Source organism: Suricata suricatta, chromosome 6 (genome assembly GCF_006229205.1).
Source record: "Suricata suricatta isolate VVHF042 chromosome 6, meerkat_22Aug2017_6uvM2_HiC, whole genome shotgun sequence".
In the NCBI taxonomy this organism is placed as follows: Eukaryota; Metazoa; Chordata; class Mammalia; order Carnivora; family Herpestidae; genus Suricata; species Suricata suricatta.
The window spans coordinates 116,739,110-116,747,640 of NC_043705.1; the positions used below are offsets into that span (position 1 = coordinate 116,739,110).

The window sequence follows — 8,531 nt, forward strand, 5'->3', positions numbered from 1 at the left end:
TTCTTCACTGGGTTATTTGTTTTGTGGGTATGAAGTTTGGTGAGTTCCTTGTAGATTTTAGATACTAGCCCTTTATCTGAAATGTCGTTTGCAACTATCTTTTCCCATTCTGTCGGTTGCCTATTAGTTTTCTTGATTGCTTCCTTTGCCTTGCAGAAGCTTTTTATCTTGATGAAGTCCCAAGAGTTCAGTTTTTCTTTCATTTCCCTTGCCTTTGGGGATGGGTCGAGCAAGAGATTGCTGTGGTGGAGGTCTGGGAGGTTTTTTCCTACTTTCTCCTCGAGGGTTTCGATGGTTTCCTGTCTCACATTCAGGTCCTTCAGCCGTTTTGAGTTTATTTTTGTGTACGGTGTAAGAGAGTGGTCTAGTTTCATTCTTCTGCATGTTGCTGTCCAGTTCTCCCAGCACCACTCTTTTTTCTTTCTGAGCTATGGAAATTAGGTTCCTTATTTGAATGTTCATTGTATTAGCTACACATTATTTTGTCTTTGCTTTCTTCAGAATGCTACTCCAAATTCTAGACAGAAGAACTCAAAATAACTTAAGGAATTTTTTTTTTTTGGTTTAATTCAGAAAATTGATCATTGTCTAAAAGTTGGATCCTGGTTTATCTAAATTGGAAATCATACAACTTTTACTCAGATTAAACCTATCTAAAACTACTTTCAACATCATTATAATGTCTATATGAAAGTGCTTACAAAATCAAGGAAGTAAACTAAACTCTTAATTTCAAATATATCCTGAAGAAAGGAAAACCACTTCCAATAGGAAAATAGAAATTGAGCCAGAAAAGCTATTTTTGTCATTTTGGGACACAATTATTATTATTTTTTAAATGCTTATTTTTGAGGGGGGAAGGGGCAAAAAGAATGGGGGACAGAGTGTCCAGAATGTTGTGTTGTGTGCTGAACCCAATGGAGGGTTTGAACTCATGAACCAAGAAGCTGTGACCTGAGCTGAAATCACACGCTTAACCAGACTGACTCACCCAGGTGCCCATGGGGCACAATTACTGTAATTATTATTAGAAACAAAATATAAAATAAGGTGAAAACCTTAAAGTTCTTGATGACATAGTTTTCACTAGGGATTTGATAAAAATGTAGCTGTACAGAAATAGCTTTTAAATTTGTTTTGATGTTTCCACAAAAGGATATAAAATTGTGTGTCAGAAATCAGTTAAAAATCTGTCATGATGTTATTGGGAACTGCTACTCCTTCATAGCTAGTTACATTTTATTTGACACAGAAAACATGCTATAACATTTCTTCCTAAATACAGTGAACCCTCATTCATGGCTTCCTCATTTATGAATTGACCCACTCAAAAGATATTGGTGACCCCCAAATCTGTGCTCATGGTGCTTTGACAATCATTAGTGGGCATGCGCAGAGCTGAGAAAAACCTGAGTGCCTCCTGTGTGGATTCCCAGCCGAGTCAAACAAGGCAGAGCTCTGCTTTCTTGTTTCACCTTGAATGTAAACAAGTATCCCTTTTTGGGGTCTATCTAGTGTTATATTTTCCACATTTTTGTGCCCTTTGTTGGTGATTTTGCTGTTTAAAACGCCCCCCAAGTATAGTTCAGAAGGGCTGTCCAGTGTTCCTAAAGACAAGAAGGCTGTGATGTGCCTTATGGAGAAGCTGCGTGTGTCTGTCCAGTAAGCTTCCTCCAGTGCTGTGGGCTGTGAGTTCAAGGTTAATGAATCAGTAGTATTTATCAAATAAGATGTTCTTAAACAGGAGCACGTAAAACAAGCTGTATGTTAATCAGTTGATACAAATCTGATCAGAGGCTTGCAGGAACTTAACCCTGTATTTCCCCTACGAGCAGCGATTGATTCAGTATTCACTAATCCAGTCTTTACAGCAGCTTTATAGGACGTAACTGTGGCAGTGAGAATCAACTACATCTGGAAGATAGCGATTGAGCTTAGTAGCGTTTTCATATATGCAACTTTGTTTTTTACCAAAAATCTAATCAGGACAAGTAATTAAAATTTAAAGCTGTAAAATCTAAAAGGCTTTAAAAAAAAAATCTTTCTGATTCAGCAAAGATAAAATTATATTCAACATCGTTTGACATTTGTTGTTTTATAGTCTGTTCTCCTCACCCAAATTAGTCTAGTATATTAATTTCTTTTTTTTTTTTTTACTCACTGAACATTTATTTGGTGATTTTGTTAAGCATTGATGCCACAAAGAAAATATTAAATAAACATCTTTTGTGGTTGATACACAGAGAGAAACTGTTTTGGTATATAGTAAAGAGGACTATTTTGAGAGATCTTTGGATGATCTAAAAGGAGGGCATTTAACTAAATGGGGAAATAGAAGCATTAAAGAGGGTTTGAGGGAAGAGATTTTGGGGAGGAGAAAGCATCAGGGCAGCCAGGAAAGACACATTGGAATTCGCTGAAGAACAGGCAGAACAGTGTTCCAGCCATAAAGATCTAGCCAAGAGGGGGCCAGAGAAAATCATTACTTGGGGCGCCTGGGTGACTCAGTCAGTTAAGCATCCAACTTCTGCTCAGGTCATGATCTCCCAGCTTGTGAGTTCAAGCCCTGCGTCAGGCTCTGTAATGACAGCTTGGAGCCTGCTTCAGAGTCTGTGTCTCCCTCTCTCTGTCCCTCCTCTGCTCATACTCTCTCTCTCAAAAATAAATAAACATTAAAAAAAACCTCTTAAATCGTTACTTGAATTTTTTATAATCCCAGCAAGGAAGGCTGAGGACTTACACTAAGTAGGAACAGTGACAGTGAGTGGGTTAAAGGATGGATTAGAGAATTGATGCCTGGCGTAACCCAGGGCAGGGCAAGTGTAGGCAAGGTTGACTCCGGGATTCTGTCTCAGTGACTTGGTGGTACTGTTCTCTAAGGCAGGGTTATAAGGATAGAGTAAGTCTGGAGTTGGAGATGATGATAAGTTCAGTCTGGACGTGTGTTTGAGATCTATGTTAACCTTCTCTTGATTTTATATTCCTGGTTAGCGATCTTTTCATTTCCCTTTTTGGTAGTCACAGACTTCCCCAGTGAGTTGTCAACATTCGTTGTCCCTGCTTCCTTACTCCCACTTCACTCAGTGGTCTGGTGTCCACTCCTGCCCTTCCAGGAGTGCTGTTTTGGTCAGTGTCTCTAATGACCGACATGTTGCTACATCTCTCTTACCCGGCACTCTCTGTGACAGGCATCCCTCTGGTTTCTTTGGACTCACACACACTCCTGACTTTCTTCCTTTCCTTCTCTGCTTCTCAGTCATCTTTGCTAGCCCTTCCTTCTCGGCTTGACCTCTGAACTTTGAAAACTCCGCCCTGGTATCTTTTCTTTTCCTCATTTACTCTCTCTATGAGCTTATCCAATCCCATGGTTTGTTTAATGTATTTGTATAATTTTTAATAAAAAGAAAAAGGCAGTAACATATATACATGATGTACATGATTTAAAAAAGCGAATACAGTACTAACAAAGGATATAAAATGAAAAGTAAATCTTGCCCTTACTCCTGTCTTCTGGTCTATAGTTCACTTTCCCACAGACACCAGTTACCGGTTCTTTGATATCCTGCCAAGGATAATCTTCAGATTTGTAAGCATGTGGATCTATATGTCTCTTAAAACATCATAAATGGTGATATTCTCCTTTTTTTTTTTTTACTGAATTTTTTTTTCCTGGTGATATTCTAAATATATGCACCATTCTTTCCCTTGCCTTTTTTACTTAATATATCTTAAGAGATTATTCTGTATATAACTGCCTTTTTTATTTAAGAAACAAGAAGGGAGGGGCCACATACCAGATCCCTTACCATCCAGACTCTTACTATCTATTCCAGAAACCAAATCAGAAAGATTTGGATATGACAGGATACTTGTATTTCACTGCATGATACATTAAGATGTATCTAGGCATCTTTTAAAAAAGGATGTTTTTCATCTTCTAAGTTTTACGAATGATATAGTGACTGTCCTTTCAGAGATAGAAGTGTGCACACAGCCAGGTCAGCTCAAAAGAAAGATTTACACAAATGGAATTGCTGGATCAAACTGGATGTGCATTTAAAAAGACATCCCCTCCCCCCTTTTTTTGAGTATATTGTTACCAAGTAACAGGTGGATTTTAAGGGGGCATGTGCACATGAGCTGATTTTTCCCACTTTAAAGAACATTTCCTTACTGGCCTTTGTTTAGAGGTTGGTTATTTTTGTTTGTAAGTTTTTGAGGGAAAAAAGTTCTGTCTTTGTCCCTCCCAGAGGTTTTGAAAATAGTGTTCATGTACATGTTCTTTTATTGTTTATACAGTGTACATTGAAAGTAATTGTTCATTTGAAGTGGAGCTTTTATTTTTTTTTTAATGTTTTTTATTCTTGAGAGACAGAGACAGCGTGAGCAGGGGAGGGTCAGAGAGAGAGTGAGACACAGAATCTGAAGTAGGCTCCAGGCTCTGAGCTGTCAGCACAGAGCCTGACGTGGGGCTCGAACCCACGAACCATGAGACCATGACCTGAGCTGAAGCCGGACGCTTAACCGACTGAGCCCCCTGGGCGCCCCTGAAGTGGAGCTTTTAAATGTATGCACTTATATGCATGCGTTTTGAAGACTAGATTGATCAGAGGGTACGAGAAGGCTGCTTATTGTGTTTCATTATAAGAACTTCCCCCCTTTTCCATAAGACTAAAGTAAATATTTTAAAAGTATAATTCTAGTTGTTAAACATGTAGGCTAGTTTTTAGAGATTAAACAGCTGAAATATGATTTGTATGTTAGGTTTACATAATCTTATCAAAGAGTATTAGTGCCATTTGAATTTTTGATTAGCATAAAGATTGCTAGTTTTAAGAACTAAGCCAACTGGGACCTGAAGTTATGTTTCTTGTAAAGCTGGAGGATCATATAATAGAAAATCGGAAAGGGAGTAGTACAGACAAGGAAGTATAGTGTTCCCTCATTGCTTTTTTCTTAATTAAAGGAAATCAGTGAGAATGTTATCTTAAGTTATACTAACCTTCCTTCTAAGGTGATCTCATTTCCAGTCAGTTTGACATCAAACATAATGTGTGTATTATATTTGACCTCCAAAATACAATTTTCTTCAATAATTATTCATGGCCCACTTCCTTCCAAAAGATAATTATAATGGCCAAAGGGTAATTTCTTTTCAGTTTTATTGAGATATAATTGATGAATAACATTGTGTAAAGTTAAGGTGGAGAATGTGATGATTTCATAAACATGTATATTGCAAAATAATTACCGCAGTAAAAGATTTGTGGACACATCTGTTAACTCACATAATTCCCTTTTTATTTATTTTTTTTTTGTGGTGAGAACATTTAAGATTTACTCTCAGCAGCTTTTAAGTGTAATATCTAACAGTAGAGGATTTATTTGAATGAATTTTGTATTGAAATAGTAATAATCAGTTTCTAAGCATTATGCTGTACAGAGAAACATCTGATAATTTAAAGACAAAAATGTTTCATGTGTGATATACATTAAAACACTTGGAAGACTATACAATAAAAATGTTAACTGTGGTTGTCATCTTTTGGTGAAATTGTGTGTGTGTGTGTGTGTGTGTGTGTGTGTGTGCGCGCGCGTGTGTGCGTGTGTGTGTGTGCGTGTGTGTGCCTGCTCACACACACTTTCTGGTTCTTCTCTATTTGTATATTTGGGAAGCAGTTTTTTCTATCAAAACAATTATGTCTAAACCAACGTCACTTACTCAGGTATAGAATGTAAGGAAGGCCTGATTTAAGAACATTTTGTGGGAGGCTCAGTCGGTTAAGCGTCCGGCTTCGGCTCAGGTCATGATCTCATGGTTCGTGAGTTCGAGCCCCGCGTTGGGCTCTGTGCTGACAGCTAGCTCAGAGCCTGGAGCCTGCTTCAGATTCTGTATCTTCCTTTCTCTCTGACCCTCCCCTGCTCATGCTGTCTCTCAAAAAAAAAAAAAAAATAAATGAAAATAAAAAATTTAAAAAAGAACATTTTGTGTTAAAAAAAAAATCGAATACTTTATGTGAGCCAACTGCATGTTTTAGTTGTCAGTATATGTTTGTGGTCCCCGGCCGCCATACTAGATGTGCATATGCGAGTCAGAGAAGGAAGAGATCCACTGGGATCCTGCCTTCCTCCTTCCCTTTCTCTCTTATCCACAAGCTGTGGTTTTTATCCCCTTGAGAATCCACCAGTAAAGTTCAGACTTCTCATGTCTTCTCTGTAGATCCCTTTCATCTTCTCCTTTCCGAGCAGGAGTACCACGTGAGGTCCATACATCTCTTCTCTGCCATCATTCTTCTTTTAAATTATGTTTTGCTTGAAGGAGGCCCCTGGAGGGCTGGGGAAGGAAGGAATGGAGGAACGGCATCCTTGAGGGGTTAACACATGAATCCAAGCAGTGTGTGTGATCTGATGGGTGGTGGCCCTGCAGAAGCAGCTAGTTAATTAATTCTGTATGGTCGATGGTGTTTTAATAAGCGGAGAATTCATAAATAAGGAATTTTAATGGTACCTGTAAAGATACCTTAAATGCCTTACTTTGAAGTGCAGTAGGCAGTTTCTAGGCTAACATTACTGTATGAATTATCTAAAAATAACTATGAGTCGTAACTGGGAGCCAGCAGTGGGACATGGTGCTTTAACCAACCCGTGTCCGTCACCTGCTGAGCACAGAGTCTGTAGGAAAGTCGTGTGCCAGCCACTTGACACCATGCTAACGGGCGTAGCCTGTCCTGTGCAGAAGTGTCCACGTGTGTGGAAAGCAGAGATGCAGGGGCATTCCAGAGGGATCTCCGCATGAGCTGAAGGGAGAGCACTGACGAACAGCAGCCAGTAGACTGTCTGTTTCCACTAACACTTTCCACGTTGGGGACCCTGGCTCTAGATAGATCCTTGAGTTATGGAAAATCCTTGGTAAAGAAATAATTTTCAGTTAATGGAGCTCTTAGAGGTTTGATTTGTGACATAAGAATATTGTGATATAGGCAGAGGCAGGGAGAAACCTAGAGCACTGGGGCAGCAGCTCATAAAAGTGAGGTGAGTAATGGTCACACTGTGTTCCTAAACTTCCAGTAGTCTTTTACCCAGAGTTAAACAGTGTTCAAACAGGTACCTCTTCAGTGCTCAGCAAGAGCCCCTGTTAGGGAGAGGATACTACCTAGGGTCCTGGCAGTAGTTGCACAGCCTCTCTGCATGGTCACCTTTGGTTTGCTTGGAAGCAAAGACTACCAGCTTTTGTGGGGTGAATTTTTTTGTTTAATTTTTAAAGTTTATTTATTTATTTTGAGAGAGAGAGAGAGAAGGGGGGAGGGAGGGAGGAAAGCTGAGTTGGGGAGTGCAGAGAGGAAGAAAGAGAATCCCAAGCAGGCTCCACGTTCGACTCAGAGCCCAATACTGGGCTCAGTCACCACCACAAAATCCTGACCTGAGCCGCCGATACCAAGAACTGAACGCTTCACTGACTGAGCTACCCAGGAGCCCTGTGGGATGACTCTTTAAGCTGGTAGTTATATGTAGCCGGCTCCTGCAAAGTAGCAGTAGCCACTGCTACAGCCTCTCATGGCAACTGAGGCAAGCATGCTCCCGCCATGTCCGCCTTCACCTCTGCTGCTGGCCGTGCAGTCGGCTCTGTGGCAAACTAATTTTAAGGTGTCAGTAGCCTATGTGTCATTTGTCAGGCTGGTGTTAGACTCCTGGAAATGACATTGCTCGTTTGTATTACTAGTAAAGGAGCTCTATATAGCAAGGTGAAAACAGAATGTACTTTTTTATTTTCTTCAACTTTGTGTTTTCTACCAAATTTTGCCTTTATTTCACTGCCCTATGTTTAATAATAATCAGTCCATATTAGCCCGTATTTTGGTTGTTATGTTTGGGTTAGATCTTCACAGATCCAGTAGGAAATTAGGCAGAAGAACACAAACAGAGGAAATAAGGGTCTGGAAAACAGGTCATAGTGAATGATTCAATGGATAGGGCTTAATATGCTATGAAAGATATCCATGGTTCCTAACCTTGGTGTTTTTTAGCATTAACTGGCTTAAAAAATATAGATGCCTGGGCCCTATTCTGAGAATATCTGTTTTAGTTGATTTGAGGCAGGGACCTGTGTGTGTTGTTTGTGTGTGTGTGTGTGTGTGTGTGTGTGTGTGTGTGTGTGGTGTTGTGTATTTCTTCCCCTTCAGAGTATGTAGCCAAGAATGAAAACTAGTGGATTATGTATTCTCTGTTCAGCGCTAGAAAGCAGAATTAGTATCACTGGGGGAAAGGTATAAGAGAGGAAGTTTCAGCTCATAACAGAACATATTCTGGTAAATAGAATTTTCTTCTCCTAAAATAGGCAAGTGTACAGGAGTTAACCACTTGTGAAGGATGTTGTGGAATGACTGCTCTGGAGAACACGTGGGGCTCTGTGCTTCCTTAGTTTTATTTACAAAAGGAGGTGCTGCAGCGCGTCCACTGGTTGGGCAGGTGGGGCGCGAAGATCCGTTTTGGTCACAATGAGTTGGAGGTACCTGTGGCACATCGTGGGGGGG

General features: G+C 39.9%; 1 protein-coding gene across 2 annotated transcripts in view; it reads left to right on the forward strand.

Annotated features, from left to right (window-relative positions):
- TTC33 (tetratricopeptide repeat domain 33) overlaps positions 1 to 8,531 on the forward strand; it is a 39,885-nt gene that overhangs the window by 22,099 nt on the left and 9,255 nt on the right. The window lies entirely within an intron of this gene.